The 27351-nt window shown below is 61.5% G+C and overlaps 1 protein-coding gene across 26 annotated transcripts in view; it reads right to left on the bottom strand.

Moving 5' to 3' along the window:
• The window catches only part of RBFOX3 (RNA binding fox-1 homolog 3), a 183145-nt gene that overhangs the window by 52192 nt on the left and 103602 nt on the right, over window positions 1–27351 (bottom strand). The window contains exon 1 of one of the 26 annotated variants that reach the window (XM_063351786.1): window positions 24739–24849. The exons of 24 other annotated variants lie outside the window; for them this stretch is intronic. The gene's annotated coding sequence lies outside the window, so the exon portion shown is untranslated. Of the gene's footprint in view, window positions 1–24738; window positions 24850–27351 lie in introns of those variants that run through there. One more of the 26 variants, XM_063351778.1, reaches the window with a different exon arrangement.

Here is a 27351-nt window from a genome sequence, read left to right as displayed (position 1 = left end):
CTCGGCGGAAACCGGGCTCTGAAAGCCCCTGCGGCGAGCGCTGAGGATGCCCAGAGCATGGAGGAGGCCAGCACGCTCCTCCTGCGGACAGGACACCAACCGCCCAGGGACGGAGACGGGTCCGGCTCAGGCAGCCCCAGGGGAGGGGACGCCTCACTCCCCGCAGTGGCTCCAGCTGGGACCCCCGTTGTATGCACCCCCCTCCATCACACCTGCCCCCGGGAACGGCGCTTGGGGCGGAGGCTCCCGCAGGTGCCTCCATACCGGTTACGCCGCCCGTAAGCGCCGCGGTTCCCGGACACCCGCACAGCTTCACTCGGACCCCCCCAAGCCTTCCCAGAGCCCCGTGCAGCTGCAGGGATGGCACTGCAGCCCCCTCCCTGCTCTCCCTTCCTGGCACCCACCGCTTCCACGGAGAAGAGATCTCCTCCAGCAAGCCCAAGCGCGCAGCGGCCGCAGGCTCAGCGCCTGTCCCGGGAGCGAGCGGGGCAGGAGGAGGGAGCAGACGGGATCTCTGAGCGGCGGAGGCGAGGAGAGAGATACAGGTTGAATAACAATGGTGAATTCCCCCGAGCTTTGGTGTTTTTAATGGTGGATTAGACTGTCAGGCAGCAATTAAATGGTGTAATAAAAAGCTAAGTGCTCATATTTCAAGGTTCCTGCCTCCCGCTCGGCGGGGAGGTGTGGGGCCAGGGGCTGCTCCCGCTCCCCACGGCGTCCAGCCTGGGGTTCCCGAGGAAGAGCAGAGGAATTTTTCAAAGGCGGTTTGCACACAGATTACACGGAACCTGTCGGATGTGGGATTACAGCGCACAAATCCGTGCAGACTTCCTTCTGCAGCCTTTGAACGCGCGGCTTTCGAACGAAACGCTTCTTGTGCCGCCTGTGGCCTGCTGTTCAGAGACACGCGGGGTCCCCACAACGCCGCAGCCCTGCAGGCGCTTCCCAAGGAGCATCGCTTTTGTTTTGCTTAAATTGGGTAGAGAGAAGGAAAGGCAAACAGTCCCGAAAGTTAAAGGCAGATGAAGCCGGCGGGAGCCCGCTGAGCTCGGCCCCAGCCCCACCACCGCCGCACGCCTCCAGCAAAGCAACCAGGGCAGCAGCGGCTCCGGCTGCCCCCCAGCACGGAGGGGATCCGGCCCTGCCCATCACCCGGAGGAGGCGGGAGGGCTGTGGCAGAACAGGCGGTGCCCCAGCACACACCTCCCAGCGCCAGAGCCGGGGCAGCCAGCACCAACCCTGACCCTCCAAGGACCATTGATGCCATTTTCTTTCCTCCTCCGGCTCCGCTGTCTGCTGCTGCACCCAGAGCCCTCTTCCTCCTCCTCCTCCTACCCCCAGCCTTACACCCACAGCGGAAGCAGCGTTTTCCCCAGGGGAACACTGTCTTTCACCACCGGCTTCTTGCAGAGGCTGGGCAGGAGCAGCCACCTGTCGCTGAGACCCCCGCACCCAGAGCCCCCCACCACTGAGCCCCCCACCGCCGAGGCATGGGGCTGCAGGCTGCGGCCGCAGCAAGCACCCGGTGCTCCCCGGGCAGGGAAAGCACTGCGGTACCTCCTTAACTGGATTGCGGAGAACTTCAGAGACACGGCAGGGAGATGGAATAACAACTCTATGACGGCATTTCCAAACAGCATTAACACCCATCACGACGCCTCTTCTGACACCCCCTCCCGATCCGGCGGAGAGCTTTGTTTATCCAACATTCACTCTGTCTGCACTGTGCTCCCGCAGCCTCCCGCAGCCCACGCCAGTGGGGCAACCACCCAACCCCGGCACCGCAGACCCACCGTGCCGGGGCAGGGATGGAGGGGCCAGTACCCCCAGGGGACACGCCAGCGCTCCGGCAGCTCTCGGAGGAGCTCATCGGCACCAGGAGCCAGGCTCCCCGCGGGAAGGTGCCGCGGTCCCAGCCGGGCTCTGACCCGGAGACAGGGTTTCCCCGCAGCGCTGCTGCCCCGAGCCCGGATGCGCTGGGGCACAGAGGGAACGATGACACACGGAGACAGGGACTGTCCTCCCATGCCGCGGCTGCCCAGCAGGCGTCACCGGGGGTATCACAGCTCGGCCTGACCTCCCAGAGGAGCGCTGCGATAACCCCGAGCACAACCCGCAGCCACGCGCGCCTGCGGAACACAAGGAAGAGGCTGCAGGAGGAAAGATACCTTTAAATAACACTCCAAAACACGGAAACTTCATCTTTGAAGACACCCTTTACCATCACAGCCTTCATAATTCGCTACTTGTTCTCAAAACTGATATATTTGAGAGGCATTGCATGCCAAGAATAGCAATAGCAGGAGACGTCCCTCCAATGCCAGTGGCACCCCAAGCTCCTCACTTCATGCCTGTCCCCTCCGCCCCCAGCTGCTTTCAGCAAGGCCAGGGGTGTGGGGCTGAGGCCCCCCCTGCCATCCAGACCCCGGGCAGGTTGGTGCCATGGGGCCACGGCCATGGGGACAGTCCGGCAGCTCCACCGATGGCACCGGTGGTGAAGCCCCAGCAAACCCACAGCCAGAGAAATGATGGCGGGGGAACTCGGTGCACAAGAGGAACTCACCCACCGCGACAGCCAGCTCAGCCCCAAGTCCTGACACGGCACCGCGGGAACGGCAAAACACGGAGCTTTTAGGGCCAAAGAGATTCTAGGAAACGCCGCAGAAGAGAACCCAAAGCACCACCGACATTTCACAGGCAGAAGCGCTCCAGGGACAGACCACGATGGCCGGGATCCTGCTTTGCAGGGGTCCCAGGCAGGGCTGCGAGCGTCTCTGCGGTCCCCGGCCCCCTGCCCCAGCCCATGGCTGCGGGGATGCTCCCAGCCCTGCTGCCTCTCCCAGTGGGGCCGCGTGGCCAGCAGTGGGGCCGCGTGGCCAGCAGTGGGGCCGCGTGGCCAGCAGTGGGGCCAGCTCAGCCTCCCCCCTCTCCTGGGGGGCCAGAATCGCCCCCGGGGGTGGCTTTCCCCCCCCTCCCTGCGCTTACCTCCCCTGCCCGTCACGCAGGGTTAGGTGTAATGAAAGGCATGTGCTTTTCTAACCTCATTGTGCATCTCGTGTTTAGGGCCCTTGCTTTATCAGTTTTTATCCTGTGTAATATTCATCACACTGGTTTATTTATGGGCCCCCTCTTCGGGAAGGTATTTTTCAGGCCTGGTGAATAAAACATAAGCCTTTGCTGCTTGTCAGAGTGAATGCGGCTCCTCTGATGTCAGCCTGACTAACGGCCTTTAGTTTTCTCCAACGACTGCACTTTGAAAGAAATTTATTTGTATTTGGGTTCGCGTTGGTTGGGGAGATGTGAATTCTTTCCCCTTCAGAATAAATGAAGCTCCAGCTCTCCGGCAAGGGGTGGGAGCGGGACGGGCGGGCGCAGACCCTTGGCCTCAAGGCATAGTGTGGGAGCGGGACACCAGCGCACATGTCCCCCCCTGGACCCCCCCAGCAGCTGTCCCACAGGTGGGAGAGACAAAGCCAGGCTGGGCAGGACCCGGCTCTTACCGCCACCGGAAAACCTCCCGTCCGGAGCCCTGACTGTGCTGGTCGACTGCCCCGGCGCTGCTGGGGAGCCCAGACCCCTCCCCATGCGGAACTCCCCTCCTTTGGGGACCCCCTTCCCAGCAGCTCCGTGCCCAACGCTGGGTGCTCCCCAGCTCAAAGCAAAGAGAATCATCAAATCACAGAACGGTTTGGGTGGGAAGGGACATTTAAAGGCCATTCAGTCCAACCCCCTGCCCCGGGCAGGGACATCTTCAACTGGATCAACCTGGCCTGAGATGTTTCCAGGGATGGGGCAGCCACAGCTTCTCTGGGCAACCTGGGCCAGGGTCCCACCACCCTCAGCATGAAAAATATCTTCCTTCGATCTAGTCTAAATCTCCCCTCCTTAGTCTAAAGCCATTACCCCTTGTCCTACCGCAACAGGCCCTGCTAAAAAGTCTGTCCGCAGCTTTCCTGGAGCCCCTGTAGGGACTGGAAGGGGCTCTAAGGTCTCCCCGGAGCCTTCTCTTCTCCAGGCTGAACACCCCCAGCTCTCTCAGCCTGTCCTCACAGCAGAGGGGCTCCAGCCCTCCCAGCATCTCCGGGGCCTCCTCTGGCCCCGCTCCAACAGCTCCGTGTCCTCCTCGGGGCTGCTCTCCACCCATTCTCTGCCCAGCCTGTCTTTGTGCTTGGGATTGCCCTGACCCACGTGCAGAACCTTGCACTTGGCCTGGTTGAACCTCACGAGGTTCACAGGGACACATTTCTCCAGCCTGTCCGGGTCCCTCTGGACGGCATCCCGGTGTCAACTGCCCAACCATCAAAAGGGACAATTAGCTCCTCCTTTCCTGTGACGGCATCTCCACCACGGAGGTAAGAAACATGCATTCTCTCTGCTCACAGGGATTCCCCTCGGCCCCCCCAGGGGCTCACTGCCTGCCCGGGGCTCCCTGGCCACCGGCACCGAAACACCAGCACCTGCCAGGCAGGAGCCTGCTGTCCCCGGTGCGGGCGCTGCCGGAGCCGCCCAGGCAGGACAGGCAGCGGGGAAGGCTCCTGCCTGGGCCACGCTCTCAGAAACCCACGTTCAGTGTTAGCAAAGACGATTTCCCAGATTACAGCTGCCCTGCTGGCTCCTGCCGCCGGCGGGGGACGGGCGCACCCTTGCGAGTGGAGCAATTAACGTCCCCAAGGCGGCTGCTGCAACAGCCCCGCGCTTGGGCAGCGCCTCCAGCGCACGGCCGGCGCCGTTTAACGGCAGGAGGGCAGCGGGGTTTGTCCCCCACCGCCACGTGCCCAGGGACAGTGGATACCATCACACACCCCGTGCCGACAGCGGTTTATACCCGCTCTGCGCGTAACGAGACGAACCATGCCCGGAATGCCGTCATCTCACGCCAGCAGCAGGGGCTGCTGCGGGTAGTTCCGCAGCATGAAGCGCAAGGAGGAGAATCCTCCTTCGCAGCGGAGATCACCGCAAACACCCGCGGCAGGCTACGGCCTCTGCGCCCTGCTCAGCATCCCCGAGGGCACGATCCCGAGCCTGGCGCTGCCACCCTGGCACCTGGTCACCACCGCACCGCGGGGCAAACCCTTCCCTTCGCCCGTTAAGGAATCCCTGGCTGTGACCCAAAACTCCTATTAACAAATCAAACTCTAAAAACCAACAGAAGCAGCCAGGAGATTTCCCTCCATCATCTGCTAATTTATAGGGTTACTGGTGTCAGCAGTTTAAAAGAAGGAAAATTCTATCAAAGAGCCACTAAAACCCGGCGCTGCGCGCTTTAAAACAATCACAAACGTTCATCTGAAAAGACTGCTTGGGACATAATTCCTTGATGTTTAATTATTAATATTCTAGGCAAACTAGTTAAATTCTACTGAGGAGAAGGAGAAGCAATCAGAGTTAAAAATTAGCTGAAGGAGTATCATAAATCATTCCGGGGAGTATTTTGCAGAAGTCCCACTGGAGCCGCTGGTGCCGAAAAGGAAGAGAGGGTCTGCGGTGCCCCGGGAGCCTCGGAAGGGAGCAGAGGGAACCGGCTGTTCGTGGTGCCCCGGAGACACGGGAAGGCTGCGGAGCTCTTTGCAGCGCCCGGAGGGTGCCAGCTCCCCGGAGACAGGGAGCGGGCGCCGGGCCCAGCGCGGAGGCTCCATCTACCACCGAAGGCGGCTGCGGCTCCGACCTCCCGGCTAGTCTCGGCAGCCGCTCTCCCGCTCCACCGCGCTCAGCTCAGTCCATCCGCTGACTGGTTTGTCAATACATCTCTCCGACGCTGATTGATGCGCCCCATTGCCCTCGGTACCAGATAAGCTCCTCTTAACACAGACATTTCTGTAGCCCATGATATTTGGAGGCACCTCGCTGGCCTTCCAGACCTCACACCTGCCCCTTCCCTGCTCAGCACCCCCACACCCAGCCTGTGGGATCCCGGGGCTCGTCCTGACACAAATCATAGAATGGTTAGAGCTGGAAAAGCCCATCCAGTCCCACCCCCCTGCCCTGGGCAGGGACACCTCCCACCAGCCCAGGTCGCTCCAAGCCCCGTCCAACCTGGCCTTGAACCCCTCCAGGGATGGGGCAGCCACAGCTTCTCTGGGCAGCCTGGGCCAGGGGCTCACCACCCTCACAGCAAAGAATTTCTTCCTCAGATCTCATCTAAATCGCCCCTCTTTCAGTTTAAAACTGTCACTGCTCATCCCATCGCTCCACTCCCTGATCAAGAGTCCCTTTGAGTGCGGCCATCCAGCCAGTTCCTTACCCACCCAGTGGTCCCTCCAGCAAACCCACGTCCCTGCGATTCAGAGACAAGGCTGTCACACAGGACAGCGTCCAGTGCTCTGCACAAGTCCCAGTAGATGACATCAGTTGCTCTTCCCTTACCCACCAAGGCTGTAACACCATCATAGAAGGCCACCAGATTTGTTGGGCGGGATTTGCCCTTGGTGAAGCCACGCTGGCTGTCACCAATCACCTCCTTATTGGAGGTGACAAAAGCTTCCAAAAGCCACAAAGCCAAAGCCAGGCTCGGTGTCCAAATGCAGATCTTGGGGTGACGCCCGCCGTCCTCCCCTCTGCGGGCTCCTCAGCCGGGGCTCTGCACCTCCTGGGGGCCCCAGGAGGGTCCAACAGCCCCCGTCACCCACGGCCACCCTGCCTGCCCTCTCCTAACCGGTCACCCCAGCTCCACCAGGCACCCCTGTCCCCTCCCCGGGGCAGACCGAGCCCCCAGCCCCGCAGGCGGCGCAGCACCTGCTGCCCATACACATTCTGGGTTCAAATCCACACTTTTCTACTTCCCCCCCCCCCCCCCCCCAGCTTCCAATTTCTTTTCCAATATGCTTTCAGAAATCCCTCCAAATCCCCTCGGCGCAGCTCAGAGGGGAGGAGGACACACGGCGCGGCTGAGCCAACCTCCTGGATCTTACTGGGTTCACAGGAGCCACATACTGGGGCCTCCTGGTTCCCGGATCACGCACTACGGTTTTCTTCGCCCTCTCCTCTCCCGTCTTCGCAGTTTTGTTTTACTTATCTAGCAGAAAATATGAGAAGCCAAGGCTTCTTGCTGCTTCATCTTGATTCAGTCCGTTTTATATCTCACCAATGCACGTACAGATTTCTCTGCTTCTTTATTTGTTCATTAAGACTTCAATAAAAGTGTTATAAAAATGCCCTTTTTTTGTCGTTAATTGCAATTTCTGTTTTAATATGCAAGTGTTGCTGGCTCTCCTCAGAGACTCCCCAAGCCTCTCTGTAAATAATGTAGCCACCCCAGCCCAACGCGCGCTGCCCGCTGCGGCCTCACAGGGCCACCGGAGCCTCCTCCGGACCCCGCTTCTGCTCCGCCGGCCCCAGCGTGGGACATTCGGCAGAGCCCCCACCGCCGGGCGTATGGCAAAGCCCCCAGCGCCGGGCTCACCGGAAGCATCGCCATCCCCGCATCACATCCCCCGCGGGGGACCCCGAGCACCAGGGCAGGACCGGCTGCTCAGAGAGACACCCCCCCCCAACCCACGGGGTCGCCCAGTGAGGGGCAAGGAGACCCCCAGCTCGCAAGAATGTGACCTGGGCGGTCGGTGCTGTGTTTCCGAGGACCCAACTCCCTCCCCCAGCGGGGACTCTGCCGAAGCCTGGGAAGAAGCCGGGGCTGCGGGCAGCCCGCTCATCTCCGGGTTGCTACAAGGCTTTATAGATTGCGGTGCCACCGTTCAGCGATTCCCCGACACTTGAAAAGGCCCTATTATCACTTGCCGGTGTCTTTGTGCAACGCGAGTCATTTCGCTCTGATGTTTCCCATATTGAGCGTCTGCCTCAGGCTGAAATTTTGAGGGAAGTTTTAGCGAGAACGGTTCAAACATTTCCGAGAACAAGGCTGTGGGAAAATGCTGTTTTGACACATAAAAAAAAAAAAAAAAAAAAAAAAAAAGAGAAAATGTTCTACAACCCTAACGCTCCAAAACCTCCCCATCGTCCTGCGGCACGGAGCAGGACAGGAGGCAGCGGGTGGCCCCCAGTCCCCCACTGAGCCCCCACGCGACACACGCAGCAGCCATCGCTTCTCCTGCGCTTCTCCCCCTCCCCATAAAGCCAAGGAATAAGTCAAGAAAATGAAGGGGGAAAGCATCGCCGAGAAACCGAGACACAGCTCAGCCCCAGGGCGAGGGGCCCGATCCCGCAGCAGCGCAGCCCATCCCCGTCACATCCCTCCTGGTACGGCGCGGGCAGTGCAACAGCCCTCCTCCCCCCTTCTCACCAAAACCCGGGCTCTGCGGCACGGGGCCGGTTACCCTGAGCCACATCTGCCACCAGCTGGGGCTGGGACACCCCCAGGGAGCGGAGATGGGCTCCCGACTGCCCAACCGGAGAAAGTTCTTCATCCCGACCCGAGGAGCAGAGCCCGGGAACACGCCGCTTGTGCCCCTCTATAGCAACCTATGGGAATCAATCAAATAAGAAGGGGCATGGCCATCAAACACAGGGAAATGAAGCTGTTAGAGACTCAAACTCATTAAATGGCTGTGATAACACTTTATTTTAATGGTACATTTAATTCATGCTTAATTCCAGGGGAGCTCCGACAGAAGCCCCTGTGGCATCCACAGGAAGAGCAGATAAATGGGTTGTGCTCAGCGCTGAGGCAACGAGCACCCGACAGCGCCGGCACGGTCGCACATGAGAGATGTGCGAACAGAAAATACATTCTGTGACGTGCATCGCTGGCATCTTTGATAACGCACCCTCAAGAAACAGGCTCAAAAAGGGACAGAAAGCTCTCCGGCGCCCTGACAACGGGGGTTAGCAGGGTCCACGCCTGCAATTTCTACCCGCTCTCACGCCTGCAAAACCCACAAGCGCGAGGAGGAGCAGGAGCGCAGCGGGGCACGAAGGGACCACGTGCTGGAACAGCAGCAGCAGCGCGGCGGCGGAGCGGGTGCTCGCTTGCAAAAGAAGAATTCAGTAAAAAAAAAAAAAAACTTCACAGCCAAAAACTCCAACTTCTGGAGTGAAAACAGCTCCTGCCAGCGCTGCTGCAGCAGCAAAACGCAGCAAAACGAACCCAGGAATTAGCTTGGCGTAACTACCTCTAACAGCCTACCAGTCAGCAGTAAAATCAACTTTCTGGTTGCTAATTCTGGATGATTGAACTGCGCAAAGCTTAAGATTTCTTTATGCCATCATTTTTCACTCTAAAAAAAAAAAATTCAAGACAACGTTGGGCTCTCGTGGCAAATGCCTGTTTTGGAAGCAAGCTGCTCTTGTGTATCATATTGTTCTGGTACCGCATCACAATCTATCAAAGTCGGAGTCCCCAGAGCAAGAGAAATCAAAACATCATGAATAAAGTGCAACTTTAAAACTCCAGTAGTCTGACAGTGTTAGACTAAGCCTCCTAACACGCAGCGTTGTATTGATGCTTTCCCCTAATAAAGTCAATGCTGGCCTAGCTTCGCTGCCTACAGCGCATTTGCTCAATTAGAGGAGAACAAATAAGGCAAGAAGCCAAGATGGAAGCGGTAAACACTGCGCCGAGCTCGCAGGGGCTGCAGCACCCAAAGCTGCAGGTGCCTGCCCTGAACCCTCCGCCCGCGCCGCCAGCCCCGCGGCTGGGACGTGGGGTGCCCGCGCCTCCCCCCTTTCGTCCTCCTGCCCCGATGCTGCCGGGGCTGCGGGGCTCAGCACCCACCCGAGCGGGCGCAGCACCCGCCGTGGGACCCCACAGCTCAGGGCAAAGACGATACCGTGGTGCGTTATCCAGATGTGGCGTCGGCTCTGCAGCCGCTTCAGGATCTGCCCGCATTGGGACCACAGCTCACTGGGACGGGGACGCAAAGGCGGCAGCAGCACAGGCTTTCACTGTGGTCCCTCCCAGCCCGGCAGAAACACCCAGCTCCTCTTTGCACCCGAACCACCAGCACCGCGGTACACGCGGTGCTCAGCTCCCGCTGCCGCCGGGCCCCGTGTGCCGGAGCCCCCCAGCACTGCCAGCACCCCACGCAGCAGTATGCCGTGGGTCTCCTCGGAGCCGTCCCGCTGTGCGGGCTCACCACGTCCCCCCGCAGCCGGGTATCGCTCTGATCCTCCCCGACGTCTCCAGTGGGCAGAGGCTCCCTGGCTGCTATGGTGTTTTCTTGCCCTCGTGCGGTGCCTCTGGCTCCTGGTTAGCATTTTAAAGGCAATTAGAGCAGCCCGAGACATGAGATTTGTCAGCTCTGGCTCGAGCAGGAGGGTCACGCTGTCACACCTCTGCGGCTGCTCAGATCACGCACCTCGATGCAGGGGCCGGAGCAGAGCCCCAGGGAACCGAGCGAGAGCAAAGGGGCAGATCAATGCTCCATTCGCCCACACAGCCCTGGGGATTTGGGCAGGCAGGGCGCCCATTTCACAGGTGGAAATGTAAGCTGCAGCATTGCGAGCAGCCAAGGATGCCCAGGCTGCAGCAACACAAGCCAGCAGAGCACCTGTCTCCACTGGGATGGCACCGAGGGGCCCCCAGGACACCCCCCATCCCACTCCGCCCAGCGTACCCTGAGCCACCGGAGCGGCTCTCAGCAGTGCCATCTCCCACAGCCGACATCGCACATTCCCCAACGGGTCCCCATCCTCCCGCTGCCATCTGTGCTGGCACCGAACGCGGCCATTTGGAACACAGGGCGGAGGTACCCGAAAGAAAACTCCCCCTGCCAAGAAGAGCAAGCGCCGTGAGAGCTGGGCAGCCGCGGGGCTCGGTGCGTGGATAACTGGATGGAGCTGAGCCGGCCAACCGGGCAACCAGCAGGAAATATGGGCACGTGCAGCGAGAGCTGCAGCAGGTCCGGGGGGAAGCCAGGCAGATGGCAACGCAGGAGGGAGAAGGGAGGCAAGACCGAGGCAAAAGGGACGACAAATGGCAGAGAGGAGAGCGGCCGTGGGCAGGACCGGCCACCTCATGCTTGGACCAACAAACCCCATTTACACCAGCCCTGTCGCCCACTCCCCGGCCCATCTCCGCGAGTGCAGGGCGAGGGCTGCAGAGGCTCTGCCAGCCCTCCCGGGGAAGGAGACCTTTGCTGCCCAGGAGCATCCAGCGAAGAGCCCGCTGCCACCCTGCCAGCCCGGGGCACCAGCACAGCGCTCGTGCCAGGCGCCAGGAACGGCCCGTCAGGCAGAACGCGCAGGAATTAAAAAGCCGCCTGCGTGGCCAAGTCCATCGCCTCCCAGCGAGGCTCCTCTGGGCTGGCAAGTGGAAGAGCGAGGTTGTAACAGAAAATCTCCCCGTGGCTCCATCCAGTCTAAGAAGAATTAGATGAGAGCAGCTGAAATCCCCCGGGTGCCAAGAGCTCCAGCCTCGCCGCCAGTGGGAGAGGCGCAGGCAGGGCATGCGGGCAGCTCATGGCACCGCGGGCTTTGCCAACGCCAAGACCTCGGAGACACTCCCCCCCGCCGAGGGCAGCATGGAGCAGCGCAGGGGCAAGGAGAGGGCTCGGCTCAGCGGGTGCCCAGTGGCTCCGAACAGAGCCGGGACCCTGCCGTGCCGTCCCAGTGGCCAGTCCAGTCTAAACCATGACACAGAGCCCAGCCCTGCGAGGCGCAGCATCGCCAAGTCCCACACTCCTTCCCACGCCACCTCCCTCCGCCGGGGCGGAACGGCGTGCGCTGCCGTGGCCGCAGCACACAGACCTCCCGCGATTCCTCCTAAAGCTCCTTCTCACTGCAAGGGCCTTCCGCCGCTCCTGCCCGAGGCGGCACGCAGACATTTCTTCGCACGTTTGAAAGCTCTGTCACATCCCACTGAGCTCCTTCTCTCACCACCAGCTCTAAATCCACAACCCCGACTGCGGGATTTCCACCCGGCCCCCGCCAGCGCGGCAGGGATGGCTTATGGCACCTCAGCTCAGCAGCAGCGATAATCCTCTGCCTTATCAGTGCAAGGAGCAGCTGGTGAGGACGGCTGGAGCTGGCGGGGACCCCAATGCCAGCGCTGCCCACCCCGGCTCCGAGCAGCGGGAGGCAGCTCCTGCCCGGCCGGAGGGTGCCGATGCCGCTGCACCAAACCCAGCCGCCAGCAACGACCCTTTTCACAAAACCACAGCCCTGTAGGTCGGGGCTTCAAGCCCAGGAGATCGGGGCTGGTGGGGCGAGGGGACAGCCCCGGGGTGAGGGGACCCAGCAGGTACGGAGCTGCCTTCTGCATTGATGTAATTAGTTAAAGCAATCAAACCACAACTCAAAGTCAGCGCTAAATGAGTAGCGTTTGCTACTACAGACCCTCCTCGCTCCCATCACGCCTGTCAGACACTTGCACTCCCCTCACCCCACTCCCCCGCTGCCCCCCCAGCACCTCGCCTCTCGGCGCTGCCCTGCAAAGCGCCCACCCCCCCCAGCCTGCCCTATTGCTGGGAACGCGCAGGGCACCAGTACACCAGAAGGATTTAATTGCATGTCAAAATTAAATCTCTTTTGATGAAGAACAATTCAACTACGGCTCTGCCTAATCAAATTAACAAAGTCTTTTTTGATTTTCAATTATCTTCTTCACTGGAACACTTTATCCGGTGCTCCTGCGATACAGCCGACAAGCCCCGACTAACAATTGAGGTGTTTTGCTGCGCTTCAGCAAGGTTGGGTGACCATGGGAGACCCCCCCTCTGCCTGCCCCCCCCTTCCCCCCCCCCCCAGCCCTCACTGAGAAAGGGCACAACTAGGCAAACGCAGCCCCTCGCTGGGCACGGCTGGACCCTCGCCTCCACAGCTGGGGACACACCAGCTCTTCTCACCGGGATGCTGCCGCAACAGCCATCATGGGACCATCCCATCACAGCACCCACTCAGCGCTGCAGTGACACCCCCCCAAAAGGGCTGGCAGCCTGAAACACCCCCATCATCACCCCAAACCAGAAGCCCGGAGACATGGGGACAGCCAGCAGCGGGGCCAGCCCTGCCACACCATGCCTTGCCCCCAGCAGCAGGGAGAGGGGACCCGAGGGAGCCCACCCGCAAGCTGGGGCGGCCACAGCACCCTCCTCGGGAGGGAACTGTGCAGACATGAGCACCCATCTCCTCTTCAGCATCTCCCATCGGCTGCCCGCCTCCCCAGGGCACCTGGACCTGCAGCACCCAGGTGCTCCCCAGCCTGTTGGAACGTGCCAGCCCGGAGGGGCAGCTCTGGAGCCCACCGAAGGGGACCCAGCAGGATGGAGACTCCTCCTGCCAGGGCCCCGCATTCATCGCTGGCCAATTACCACTCAGGCATCACACTTAAAGGTCACTTAAGGAAGAGAATTGACTTGTGTGAAAATGTTAATGGAGAGGCTGGTGCATCCATTACAGGGTGCAGAGCGCCTGGCCCTGGCAGAAGATGCAGCAGTGCCCGCAGTGCGGACCACGGGTGCTGCCCACCCTGTCTGCGCCCAGAAGGTGCCTGGACCCCGTCTCTGAGGGGAGCAGCAGGTGAGCAGAGAGGCTGCCCGAGCTGCCCAGTCCTGGAACATCCAGGCCCTGGAGCTTCATCCCCTTCCCCTCCTACCAGGAACATCAGTTACCTGGGGAGGATAGAGGTCCCTGCGCTCCCCCTCCTGACAGACCCCAGGGACCTGCAGGAGATAACAGATGGGACCCCAGCACCCCAGAAAGGGGCTGAGCACCCCCGCACACCACGGGCCCCGGAGGGGCTCCAAGCTCCCTGCAGCTGCATAGAGACATTAAGCTGCGATGGCAGGACAAAATGTATTAAAAGATGCTAATTTAATTAAAAGAACGCGACGATGGCTAAGTTAGCAAGTGGAGGAGAAGACCTATCTGTGATAAGGGCGCAACACAGGAGCAAGAGGCCGTGGCGAGGCCCCGCGGCAGAGGCACAGGCTGAGCTTCCCCAGCGCCGCAGGGACAGGGTGGAAGGACCATCTCTGCTCCCGCCCGGCTGCGGATGCTCGGTGCGGGCAGGCGAAGGCACAAGGCTCTTCCTCCGGATTATCCTCCAACGTGCAGCCTCCTCCCCGCCACCGCGGGCACGTCGGGGACCCTCCAGCAGTTCCTTCTCCTGCTCCTCCTCCTCCCTGGCACTGTCTGCTCCCAACGCGGGCTACAGCATCTGACCCTCCTGCCAGGTCTCCGGGACGGGGGTTTATTGGTACCTTCCACCGCGTTCCAGCAGCAGCCGAGCAGAGCTCTGCCTCCCCCCGCCGCACCGGGGAGCCCCCCCCCGCCCCCGTCCCCGCTCTGCCCGCCCCCAGCCCGCAGGGGTTTCGGCGCAGCTTTAGCGCCTTTTTCGCTTTATGAAGCCGTTTGCGGGGGAAACCGCCTTCGTTCGCACCGATGCCGGGTAGAGCAGTGTCCCTGCCTGCGGGCTGGCAGCCGCCCCAGCGCGTCCCCGGTTCCCCCCCGCCGCCAGCTCCCGGCCACGGGGGGCCCCGCTGCCCCCGGCTCACGACGCGGGGCGGGGGGGGGGGGGGGCTCGGCCACGCGTGTGCCCCGCAGCGGCCGGGCCGGGCGGCAGGACAGGGGCGGCATCGCACCGGAGACCCCCCGCCGCCCCCCCGGGCCACCCCCGTTCCCCGCTCCCAGCCCGGCCCGGCGCGGGCAGCAGCCGCCACCTGCCGGCAGCCACCGCCGGTCCCCGCCAGCGCCCCGGTCCCTCCGGTCCCCGCCCGGCTGCAGCGGCAGGGGCTGCCGCCAACACCTACCAGGGGAAACCGCCCGTCCCCTCCACTCGCAATCTGTCCCCTTCTGTCACTGTCGCCGTTTGTAACTTTAACCCCAGGCGGCAGGCAGGACCGCACAGCCGCTCGCTCAGCCCCCAGCGGGGATGGGAACGGGAGGAAAAACTTGGTGGGTTGAGATAAAGGCACTTTAACAGGTAGCGCAAAAGCCGCACACAAGCGAAGCAAAACAAGGAATTCATTCCCTGCTCCCCATGGCTGGGTGGGGGGGGGGTGTTCAGCATCCCCAGGAAAGCCGGGCTCCATCCCGCAGAACAGTGACTTGGGAAGGCAAATGCTGTCACTCCCAACGTCCCCCCGCTTCTCTGTCCTTCCCCAGCTCTATGCACTGGGCATGGCCTCCCATGGCATGGAACATCCCTGTGGTCAGTCGGGGCCAGCTGTCCTGGCTGTGTCCCCTCCCAGCTCCTTGTGCCCCCCCAGCACTCACTGGCGGGGGGCGAGGAGCAGAAAAGGCCTTGAGAGCCCAGCAACAACCAAACCCACCAGTGTTTTACCAATGCTGTTTTCATCTCAAATCAAATCAAACCCCAGCACTGCACCGGCTGCCAGTAAGAAAGTCAGCCCCATCCCAGCCGAAATCATGACAGTCACACAAACAAGCGTCGCCACTCCTGTCCCCAGTGCCACACACTGCCTGTCCCCAACAGGGCCCAGCACTGAAGTCCACTGACAGCACGCTCCTGCACCAAGTCCCATGGGTACAGCGTTTGGAGATGGGACACCCCAATGCATACGCAACTCCCCATGTCCCGTACCCTTTATAAGGGGACCACGACGCAGAAGGACGCGCATACAGCTGTGTCAGATGATCACGCGCGCGCCAGACGCCTTTGCAACACAGACCGGGGCGAGAGCAGCGCAGGGCTCGCAGCAGGATCCACGGCAGGGCCTGGAGCCTGGGCTGGTTTAGCGCAAACGTGGGCAGGACCCCCAAGCCCAGCCAGCCCCTGCAGCGCTCCCAGCCGTCCCGGCACACGAGAGCTGCTCAGGCTGCCCGGAGAGAGGAGGAAGGGGCTGAGCAGCGGAGGTAGGCGCCCTGGGAGCCCACCCAGTTCTGGAACACGGGGACACAGCACAGCATCAGACAGGACAACACACCCCAATGCTAGGGCTCTGCTTACCCTCAGCGTGACCTGGGCCAGCGGGCCAGGAACCGCAGCCCCATCCCTCCTCCTCCAGCCACCGCTGGTACGGCAGCGAGCGCACAGAGGGGCTTGGAGGGACGCGCGGATGCTGCTCCTCCAGAACATCAGTTGCTTCCAAAGGGAATATTTGATTCCCTCTTCATGGATGAAGGGATGGGCTCCCATTCCCAGGTCTCTCCACTTCCACTCCCTTTTGTGCGTTTTCCAAAGAGGGGTTGATCACATCCTGGCAGATGCTGGGAGCAGACGCCTAATGGAGGCCATCTGCCACATTTCACAGGGAAAATTATTCAAACTCACTAGGACTTTAATTTAATCAGCTGGCACTGAAGTGGGCACTGGGCTTTCATGTGAGCAGGTGTGAGCACAAATCGGCAAAGGCAAAAGCAGGCGCTTCAGCCCCACTCACCGAGCCCACAGAATAGGGCTAATGGCCCTGCGTGACCAGCGTGGCCACCGGCTCTGTGCACCAGCATCAAGGCACATCTCACACCAGGTCTGGGGCACTCTGCCCCCCGAGGGGCGCTGCCATTGGGAAAACTCCTCGAGTAACCCCAGCGGGAAGGGAGGAATCATTGGAGATGACGAGACCAGATGGGGCACCGGTGACAGTGGAAGGGGTTCTGCTGGCCTCGCCGCAGGCGCGCTCACCCCCACCGCTGTCCCCGCCATCCCGCAGCACTGCTGACCCCGTGCCGATCTGTCCAGAGGGAAAGAGCAGGAGAGAGCCGGCCCCGGGGCCCCGGCAGCTTCCTTCAGTGGCTACGGGTGCTGCGCGGAGCTCGCCCGCATTCCCGGCCCCTTCCCGCCTGGATGAAACCTCCTTCCCCCAAACGTTCCCATATGGGAAGTGACAGAGCGATTTACTGCAGAGGTGGGGGGGGAAGCGCCAGCCTGGCACTGGGGAAAGGGGCCGTCTGTGCTGCGTCCTCCCAAATCTCTGCCTCACCCAAACGCACAGCAACTGCCCCGAGCCCAGCGGCTCTCGCTCAGACGCTCCCGGGGCACACGGTCACCCTCAAGAAGAGATAAACACGCGTCTAAAGGAGGCTCACACAGCACGGCCTCCGCTCGAGGCGCCGGCACAGAGACCTGGGATCTCTCCAGCGGGTGGTGTCTCCTCGCCAGCCCTGTCACAGGCCACGGAGGACACGCAGGAACATCCCTCCAAGCCCCCCTCCAAGGGTGCAGTGAGCTCCTGCCACGGAGCAAGAGGTGAAGTGACACAAATGCAACACAGCAGAGAGAGGGAGACGGGGACACGGGTACTCGAAATGGTTCATTAAAGCCCTCATTTGATCACCCCAAGCAGAACCCACCTGCCAGCAGAGGACAGAACCTGCAGCAACCCCCCACCAACCTCATCTGGAGGAAAATTCTTCCTGACCCCAAATCCGGGGGTGCATCTACACCCAAACCAGTAACTATCTCATATCATGCAAATACAAGCCATTTACCTTGATCCCTCCCATCGATCGTATCACTTTCTCCCCAGCATCACAGCATGTCCGGACTCAACTACAGCGTGCGCTCGGCAGGGACGGCCCCACGCAGACACCGCACAGACCCACGGGCTGGGGGTGCTCGTGGCAGCGTGGTTAACGTGCAGCTAAACCCCCCCCGGGCACCGGCTCCTGCCACGTCACCCCCTTCCCTTCTGCCACCCTCCACGGCCACACCAAGGGTACGTTATTGCTGACACACGACGTGAGCGGCATTATCTGCCTTTTGCAGCAGAAGCCCGGTACCAGGCGCGCTCCAGCTACCACAGGTAGGTCTGCCGCTGCCCCCTCCGCGTGCCACCGCACGCCCCCCATCCCTCGCCAGCGGCTGACGCCAGGATCGCCAGTCTGTAGGGTGCAAGCCCCCAGCCTGGGCTGAGCTCCCCCACCGCAGGACACTGCCATGGCTGGGATGCGGCGTGAGCAGGCAGAGCCCATCCCTTCGGCACAGCCCCCCCCGGGCAGCGGGAAGGGGCAAACCCAGGATCTCTCATCATCCCTGGGAAACCTTGCTCACCTGCCCCCCCACCCCCAGGACCCTTCCAAAAGGCCACGGTCCAGCTCAGGTGGAACATCCACGGAGCTCGAATGGAACTGGGCAGAGGGGGAACAGGGATAACTTGGCAGCTGCTCACATTTAGTTTGCACCTTCTTTGCCAGTGTGGAAGGAAACAAACGACCTGTGAAGGGAATGGCGCGCAGTGATTCATTACCCCTGATGTGTGATGATGGCTTAATTATTTTTCTAACTGGGGAGAGACGCTTTCTGACAGCAGGTGCAAATTAATTCTCCACTGTTTTAAGGAGTGATCGGCCCAGGACAAGCAGAAAACTGGAAAACCTAATTAAATCCAGAGCTGGGTGGAATAAATGGAGCGGGGAGTTTGTTTGCACGGTGCTGATGGATATTAACGATTGCTGGTGAAGGCACCAGGGCTCCCAGCAGGAAAGTGGAGCTGTCTAAGGGGCTTCATGTGCCCGGCCAGGCTTTGACAGTTTTGGGCAGGAGGTGTCATGGCAGTCACTGCACGGGACTGGGAAATCCGTGGCTCTCCCGCTCTGCACCTGTTGAAGGGAGGAAGCTACGTTAGGAGGCTGCCAGCCAGATGTGCAGCAGCGGGGATCCCCGAGTCCCTCCAGACTTCGCATCCCTCGAGGGCAGCGGTGCCCAGCGACCAGCAGGCACGAGATCCGTCCCATTTCTGCGCAGCCAGGGCAGGGGCAGGTTAAACATCTTCGGCCTCCCCAGCCTCCAGCTCAGAAGCAAGAGAGGAGTGAACGTGGCTCTTCCCACCCCCGGCTCCGGCAGCGCCGTGTTCCACGGCCGCAGAACGGCGCCAGCACGCGGTGCCAACACCAACCGCTGCTGCTGCTGCGAAGGATCATGAGAAATAACCAACACCTGAAGGGTTTTGCCACGCGGGGGAGCAGCCCAGGACTGCTCGGAATATGGTTAGCTCAGAAATCAGGGAGGAAAGAGTTTATGTTGAGCGGTTGCCATGGAAACACTATTTATACTTTCCTGCGGCTCCTGATCCTGGCTCTCCCAGCTGCGTTCCCTGACCCCAGCCCGGCCACCGCTGTCCCCCTGTCCAGGAGGAACGTCCTTCGCAGAGACCGGGGTCTCCATCACCCCCTCCCTCCGCTCACGCTTTGGCTTCCAGCCCCTGGGTGCTCGCTCCCCTCCGCAATTCCCAGCGAGACCCCCAGCGTGTCGGGGGGCTGAGCTGCACCACGGGGCTGTTCCCAGCCACATCCTGGAGAATCTCCGGGGATTTTAAAGGGAAGCGGTGCCAGGACCCTGCCCTGTCCCATGCACACACTGCAGCCCGTCCCCGGGAAGGGCTGTGGGGCTGCCCCATGCCCAGCAGACCCACAGCCCGGAGAGCGCTCGGAGCTTGACGTTTGCGAAGCCGCTCGAGAAGATCCAGGTGAGCCCCCGGCAGAGATCGCTGCTCCCCGGCGCAGGCGCTGCCTCTGCAGCATCGAGTCCCTGCTCGGATGATGCAAAGCTACAACGGGGGAGAGACGAGCAGCACGAGGAGGTAACTGGGTATCCCGGTCTCCCCGCTCAGCCTCCGGCTGGGGATGGTGCTGCCAGAGGAGTTTGCACCCGCCTAAACCGCCACAAGCTCCAAGCCCCACTCATCACACCCCCCACACCCCCCCAGGGGGGCCCTCCCGCTTTCCCCCCAGCCACCCCCCCTCCAGCACCAGCAATGCTGGGAAGAAGAGCCCTAATTGCTTTTTGTTTTTCTGTTTCTCCCATCATTAAATCCCTTCTTCATCCCTAATAGTTTGGGATTATATGAAGGTTAATATGTTTCAGGTTCCACACAAGTACAGCTAATTAACAAACAGTCCCCTCAATTCCCTTTAATGCCTACACATGTAATGCGATCGCTGCAATTACCTGCTTCCCAAAGCCATTACAAACCACAGAAAATTAGCTGGAACAGGTGATAAAAACCTTCTTTTATTGGTTCATAAAAGGAGCCGATCTCCGGGCAGCAGCTCCCCGCCGTGCAGCTGGAAGGGGCCAGCTCCCTTCCCCAGGATTCCTACGCTCCCAGGAGCCGGCAAACGCCATTTAGTCCAGCCCAGACCTTCACCTTCCCTTGGGGGGTTTAGCCCAGAGTCGCTGCCTCAGCCCTGAGCAAGAGCCAGCCCCGCTTTCTACCCCTGAAAATGAGTCCGTGGTTAAAGCAAAAGCCACCCAGACGCAGGGGGTACCCCAGGGGAGGGAGCAGGGCTCCGCTCCCGAGGGACACCCTCAGGTACTCGGGGACACAGGCTGAGGGCAGAGCTGAAGCCCGTCCTGGCTCATTTGTCACTGTCCTCAAGCAGAGCTGAGCCACCATCCCCAGGGACACAGGGCTAAAGCACCCGGGGACAGGCACAGGGACAGCAAGAGCTGTTCACCACCCACCCCTGGAGGGACCCTAAAAAAGAGCCCCTATCCACCTCCACATCCTCCGCAGAGCCCAGGAGGGACCAGGGATAAGCCTCCTCCGCCCTCCCCCGGCCGGTGCTCCCTGCCCCGGGGAGCCGCGCTGTCCCTGTGGCCATCGAAACGCTCGCGGTTAAACTGCTTCACGTCTCCTTCGGGGAGCCGCAGAGGGAGAGACCCAGTGCCAAGGAACCCAACGAGCTCTCAGCAAATTGCTCCGCTGGTCTATTAGCCCTCGTTAAAACCCTGTACCCATCAGGAGAGTTTCAATTTCCAGCTACTGCGTCTTGTTGTGCCCGCGCCTGCCGGATGCAAGAGCTCTCTAATAATCAGTGTCTCCTCTGCCCCGTTATTCACGCCACAGCGGCGACATGTGGGCTCTCTCCAGCACCCGCAGCTCCGAGGGGGCACCAGCTGCGGACCCCAGCTGGGCACAGGGGTTTTGTGCTCCAGCACCCACGTCCAGCAGGGAAACACCCCCCCGGGGTGTTCAGAGCCAACAGGTCAGCTCAGGAGACACTGGGGACCCCTCGCCCAGCACAGCAGGGGGGCAGGACACAGTCCTCTACAGGGGCTCAGCTCCCAGCGCCGGCACGGCCCCAGCCCTCCCCAGGGAACCGCGCTGCAGGTCCTGCCCGAGGGAGGCGGGTCCCCGTGCCGGGGGTCACCCTTCAGCTCCTGAAGGCAGCTGTAAACCTGAAACTCTTGGGCTGGTCTTCAGCAGACGTTTATCTGTGTCACGCAGCCACCGGAGCTGCGCAGTCCAGCGGGGATGCCACCGGTCGGAGCGGGATGCCCGGGCAGGTACCCGGCTCTCGGGGGTCCTGCTCATCACACCCTGTCCCACGAGCACCAGCCAACCTCTCCACAACCGTATCTTATCGTCTCAGCATCCTCCCCAAGTGCCCAGAGCACCCTCCAGTGATGGACCTCCTATGCAAGAGCTTCTTATAAATGTAAATTGGGAACAGCCTCACAGCACAGGAGGAAAATCACTGTAAACAAAATCTCCGTTGCTGTGGAAACCATTAAAAATAGATTCCCCACGCTCCCCCTTTTGTGCTGGGTATTATACAGCTGGGTTCCTTCATTCCACATTATTATTACTTTTTAATTATGAATAATTTCCTCCCTTCTATAGGAAGACAGAGTAAAAAACAGAACTTTCCAAACAAGGGGCCTTTAGGATATGTTTCAATATGCAAATGAAGGCAAACATGCATTCTGGAGTGTTTACGCCACAGGGTAAAAATCTTTCTGTGTTAACGCTTCCCGTGCCATGTTCCCTATTTTCTCCCCTCTCCTTCAGCTGGGAAGGCCGGGGCGCCCTCGGTCCCGCAGAAAGTCAGGGATGAAGGCAAAGAGCGGCGGTGCAGACGCGTCGGGTAACGCTGCATCCCCGGGGGGACTGGGACAGCGGGGCGCCGTGCTCTCCTGCCGGCCCTGCCACAGACCGGCCCTGCCACGCTTGCCTGCCCTCAGTCCTCGGGCACCACGTGGCAGGGATGCTCCCGTGGCAGGGATGCTCCCGTGGCAGGGATGCTCCCGTGGCAGGGATGCTCCCGTGGCAGGGATGCTCCCGTGGCAGGGATGCTCCCGTGGCAGGGATCGGCTCTGCCCTACAGGAGCCGTCCTCGCTGCTCAGAAGCATTAGGACCAGCACAACTCCTCTGGAGCAACAGGTGAGCATCGCAAGCCGGGAGGGAATGGGCACACTGTCCCACGGGGATGGGGCACAACGAGTGCCCCCCTCACTGAGAAGTGACAGAAATCGCACTGAACGCCCCTGTCCTCTGGCACTGCCCTCCGATACAGGATCCGGTCTCCGAGCAGAGGAAAGATTTAAAATTATTTGGAAAAACATGGTCCCATTCCAGAGTCTGACTCAGTTGCTATTTGCAGCCCTCGCCAGCGGGAGAGGATGCTCCTCCATCGGGAACACGGTCAGGCACCGGCACCACGCCGGGTGCCAGCTGAGGGTCTGGCAGCACCGTGCCACGGCCGCTCCCGCCCCGGCTGCCAGCGAGCGGACACCCACGTCCCCCCGCAGGCGCGCGGAAGGCTCCCGAGCAGGCTGGACCCCGGCCCGCGGCCGTCGGTTCGCTGGCTCCGCACACGTTTCACACTGCTGCGGAGGAGCAGATGGACGGCCCTGGGAACCCTCCCGGCGCCCGCTGAGCCAATGTCCTGCCCGTTCTGCCAACGCGCTGCCCGGCCCCGCGCCAGCCCATGGCAGAGGGCACCCCCCACGCCTGCCCCGGGGCGTGTGGGACAGACAGCCGTCCCTTTGTCCGTGGCCACCCGGCTCAAGGTAAGGAGCCACACAAGCAACAGCCAACACTGATGCGTCGAGGACTCCCCAGTTTAATTTCATTTCCCCCAGAAGATCACCGGGTCTCTCGGTACAGGAGGGAACACGACTGACTTTGACTTCAGGAAAGTTTCCGATACCCCATTACACAACTCTCACATCCAGCAGAGCAGCGCGCTCAAGGCAGAAGCATTACGGCACGGGCACAAAAAACGGGCTGGAAAACCACAAACGGGCCCGTCTTCAGAGTGTTTGATTTTCATAATTAAGCACAGAAAGTTTTCATCCGTTTCCCGCAGATACCAACCAACCCAGGACAGGGCTGGAACCGGGCTGGGGCTGGCGCGGAGAGGGCAGAGGTTGCCCTGCGGCAGGCGGGAACCGCGACCGGCACGAGCCGAGGAGGAGGCACCCAGGTGCGGGGCAGCCTTTTCGGGAGCAGAGCATCCCAAGCCCAAACCCTCAGGAAGCAGCAGCAGCCCTGCCCTCCGCCAGAGCTTGTGGCCAGCAGAGCCCTCAGGGTGGCCAGCAGAGCCCTCGGGCCAGCCCATGGCGTCACTCGCTTTCCTTACCCAGGGTGATCTCAGCACGCCGCCACCGCCTCCTTCTATAAACCCCCAGAGAAAACGAGATCCCTCCTCTACAGCAATGAGCCCTCTCAACTCCTGCTTTCAAGCGCCGCAGCGAAGCGCCGCAGCGCGCTCTCTCTCCTGCCGTAACCTCAATTCTAACCTGCCCCCCAGTACCAACACTGACCATTACGACTTACTGCAGCTCAGGGCTACAAGGGCCATTAGAGCGCGGTGCCCAAGGACCAGGGGCCGAAGACAGCCGTGCTCTAATCCCATGTTCATTCGAGCTACCACATCCCTGCCAGACAGATATCCGGGTTTGATCCGGAGACGTCAAGTGATGGAGAATCCCCCACAGGCTTAAGCTGCTCCAGTGGTTAATTACCTTCCCTGATAAAAATATGCACTTCGTTTCTAGTCAAAATTTGTCTAGCTGGAGCTTTCACTGCCTGGATCTTGTTATGTCTTTTCCCTGCTAAATTAGAGCGCTCTGTACCCGCAGAAATCTCTTGATCACAGCCTAAAACGACCTACGTCGCAAAGCCACCTCTTAAACTTCTCTTGGATGAAAAGTTCAACCTACTTAAGCTGCATCTCCCGCAGCAGAGCAGATTTTCCAGACCGTGAACCATTTCTGTAGCTCTTTTCTGCACGTTTCCCATTTCCCTGGTGCTTTTCCAGCCCGGACGCCAGGAGTGGTCCCAGCATCCTGATGACGCTCCCATCACACGCGCACCGTTCCTCTCCCACGGCCTCGCTGCGGGAAGCGCTTCAGTCACACCGTTAGCGGGTTGCGGCCACCATCGCCCTCAGGCAGAGAGGGGACACCCAGCATCCCACCCCGCTGCTGGGGAGGGGGAAGGCAGCCATGGGGAGCGGCTTCTCGCCCCCCCGCCAGGCTCCTGCTGGCTCGGTTTCCGAGCGGACAGTCCCCGAACCCCTTTGCCCAGCCAGCGCCCTGCGCCCGGGCCAAGGGGACAGATGACGCCGCTGCCATCCCAGCGCTGCTTCCTCCGGGCTCAGCGGGTCCCTGTCACGGGTTTGTCACGGCCACTGCAGGTGGAGGAAACGGCCCCTCAGGGAACCCCAGATGCCTTAAAAACACCTTGGGAGCTTGCCATGGAGGGGGGGGGTCAGCAACTACAGAATGGAGGAGACCCAGGGCAAGTCCCCCCGCACAGCGCCTGCGGGGCACCTAGCTTTCCACCAGCCCTCCCAGTGCCACTCGCACCGGTGCCCACCCAAAAGGCCACCGAGCAGCACCCAGCCTCCGCTCCCACCCTGCCGGGGAGCCCCGCAGCACCCAAGCCCCCCACCGACCTGGGTGGATGCACTGTGGGATGCGGCCGCAGGGACGGCAGGAGCCGGGAGCTCCCGCAGCGATGCCGGGGGAAGGCGGGATACCGAGGGAGAAACTCCATCACGCCGACCTGCGCCTGCGGAACGGCCCAGCAAACCGGCTGCACGTGGCGACCGGCACCTGCAAACGCGCACATCCAGTAAAATAACCCCGGGCTGTCCCAGCGCCGCGACCAACGCTGAGAGAGGGGACAAGCCAGCAGATCACGGGGAATACTCACAGGTTGCCTGGCTCCCGTCAGCACATCCACTCCAGTCAGACCAGCCACGACGCAGGGAGGAAAGGTCTGCACTGGGGACGCGGCGACGTACAGAAATCCCCCAAAATCCTCCCCGGCTCTCGGGCGGCAGCGGCCTCCCTCCCTCCCTCCCTGCGGCGCAGGGAGCAGCCCCGGAGACACAACTTCTGTGCGCTCCGTCAGGCGAGGTCCTGCTCCAGCCACAACTGCATCCTTATTTAATTCACAGCAATTATACTCACATTCTGCTAGACAAATAGATTTTACAAGCCCTCAGTTAAATGTGGATAATTACGGCTGCCTGCACCAGGGGACAGCCCTGCCCGGGCTCAGGAGGAAGAATCACATCCCGATTCCACTAATGCTGTAAATTAGCAAGGAGCGTCCCAATGGCAGCAGAGTAATTACCAGCGATCGCATGCCCCCCTTCCTGTGGGCTGCTGCTCGCGCGCTCCCCCCGCCCCACATCTTCCTCCCGCGCAGTATGTGTGTGTTTTCAGGCATATGCTGCTGTTAATGGGGCTTCTGTCACTTCAGCTGCTGGCAGAGATTATTTTATCTCAGGAACCCTCTCCCCGTGCCAGAGCACAGGCTTTCGGCTCTAAATCATCCGCGGGGGGAACTCACAGGTGCGGGGGAACAAAAGATGAAAGAAAGCATCAAGTTTTTTGGCCGCACGGGTTGTGCCGGGCGGCGCCTGCCACAGGCTCCGTCAGCGCCGGGCAGGAGGGGGGACCCGGCGGGACAAGCCCCCGGCAGACCCCTGGGGAACGCGCCCGAGCCCAGCGGGCACAGAGCGGGCACCAGGGAGCAAGGAAGGAAGGAGAGGGCACAACCACACTGACGAGAGCAGAGAAGACCCTTTGGTGCCCAATTAGCACAACAGCCGATGCAGAAGGAGCTGGGATGAGTCCCGGGGCAGGGGACAGGCTTGGGACAGGCTCCCACCTTGCCAGGACACCCAACAGCAAACACCAACCGCACCACACGGTCTGCAGAAGGACGTTAAATCTACCCTCTGCTCAGCAGCCAGGTAAACTGAGGCACAAAGCAGCAAAAGAAAAAAAGCCATTGAGAAACTAAAACAAGCAGGACACACCCCCCCCCCGCCATGACCCCACTAACCTTTTCCAGCTCCTCTCCACACTGCTGTACTCGCAGGCTGGGAGCAAAGCTCCAGAGCAGCCCCCCCACAGGCAACACCTCCCACCCCTCCTTGGGGGGCTCTTATAGGGCAGCGGCGACTCCCCGCCCCGAGCCCTCGTTGCCCCAACAGCCCACAGGTGCGTGCGATGGAGAAAGTCTCCTGCAGAAAATGAGGGAAGCCCCATGTCAGCAGCTGCTGGGGGCTCTCCCCTGGCCCTGAGCCCCCCCCGCCGAAGCTGGCGGGGGGATGACCCCGGGAGCCGAAGGGTCCCGAGCCCGTCCCCATGCAGGGACTTGGCTGGGGACAATCCCCAGCGGCCGGCATGGCTGCCAGCGGGCTGTGCCACGTGGCATCCCTGCTCCTCTCTCCCCACCTGCAGCCACCGCAGCGGAATAAAGATAAATAACAAAACCAGAATGAAATCGCCACATTTTTCAAATCGATCTGTCAAAGCGAAGCCGTGCGAACTGGCCTCGTGCAGCCCCGCGGCCCAACGCCGGGCACAGCCAGCTCCCGCCAGCCCCCCCGCGCACCCCGGCGCAGCTGCACAGACAACCCCCCCACCAACCCCCCGGCAAACACCGGAGCCGCCGCAGTGACGCGCGGGGGCCACGGGCCGTTCGCAGTGATTTATTGCGGTATCACCCGGATGACGGGAGGGACGAGGAGCGGCGTCGCTCCCCTCCCGGCACGAGCAGCACGCAGGAGGACGGGGCGCGGGGCCACCCTGCTATGAGGATGCTGAGGGAAGCGAGGGCCCCTCTGCACCCCCATGAGCCTGCGGGGAACCAGCTCAGCCCCTCCAAACCTCGTATGGTCCCAGCCCAAGCTCTTCTTCTGGTGCCTGACGACAGACCGGGCAGCAGCTCTGTGACCCCGAGGCCCTGGGAGAGCTCCAAAAGCGGGGCTCGGGGGGGCAGATTCAGTGTCTGCCCACTGCTCCCCAACCTGCCAGACCCCCTCGGTGCTCGGGCGCTTGCTCAGACACTTCAGAGCCCGTGTGCAGGCAGGGCTTGGCCTGGGGGTGCCGGGGGGAAGACAGCACACTTCATTAAAATCATTAGTTTAACATAGACGGGAAGAGAGGAGCGGAGAGGTGAAGGCCAGCGGTGCTGCCGTGTTCAGCGCCGGCTGCCGGACCCCGCGTGGGAGATGGGACCCGATGGCCGCAGCGACGGCCGAGCGTGTGGGATTGACCCAGCACGGCAAGCGTGCACCCCAGCTCCTGCCGCGTCCCTCTTCACAGCCTGCCCGCAACCTCTGCTGGGGACGCGCATGAGAAGCCGGGAATACTCCTGCTCTGGGCGCGAGGGCACGAAGGCTGGCAGCGCCGACGGAGCACGGGGCACCAGGAGCCGCTCGCGGTCCCGCTCCAGCCCCCAGCCCCGGCAGCAGCGCGGGCTCTGCCCGGCGCTGCCATCCTGTGCCGGAGCACGGCCAACGTTCAG

Source organism: Chroicocephalus ridibundus, chromosome 14, assembly GCF_963924245.1.
Source record: "Chroicocephalus ridibundus chromosome 14, bChrRid1.1, whole genome shotgun sequence".
NCBI lineage: Eukaryota > Metazoa > Chordata > Aves > Charadriiformes > Laridae > Chroicocephalus > Chroicocephalus ridibundus.
The sequence above is the reverse complement of the archived record's forward strand: the minus strand, read 5'-3'. Positions and strand labels throughout refer to the sequence as shown.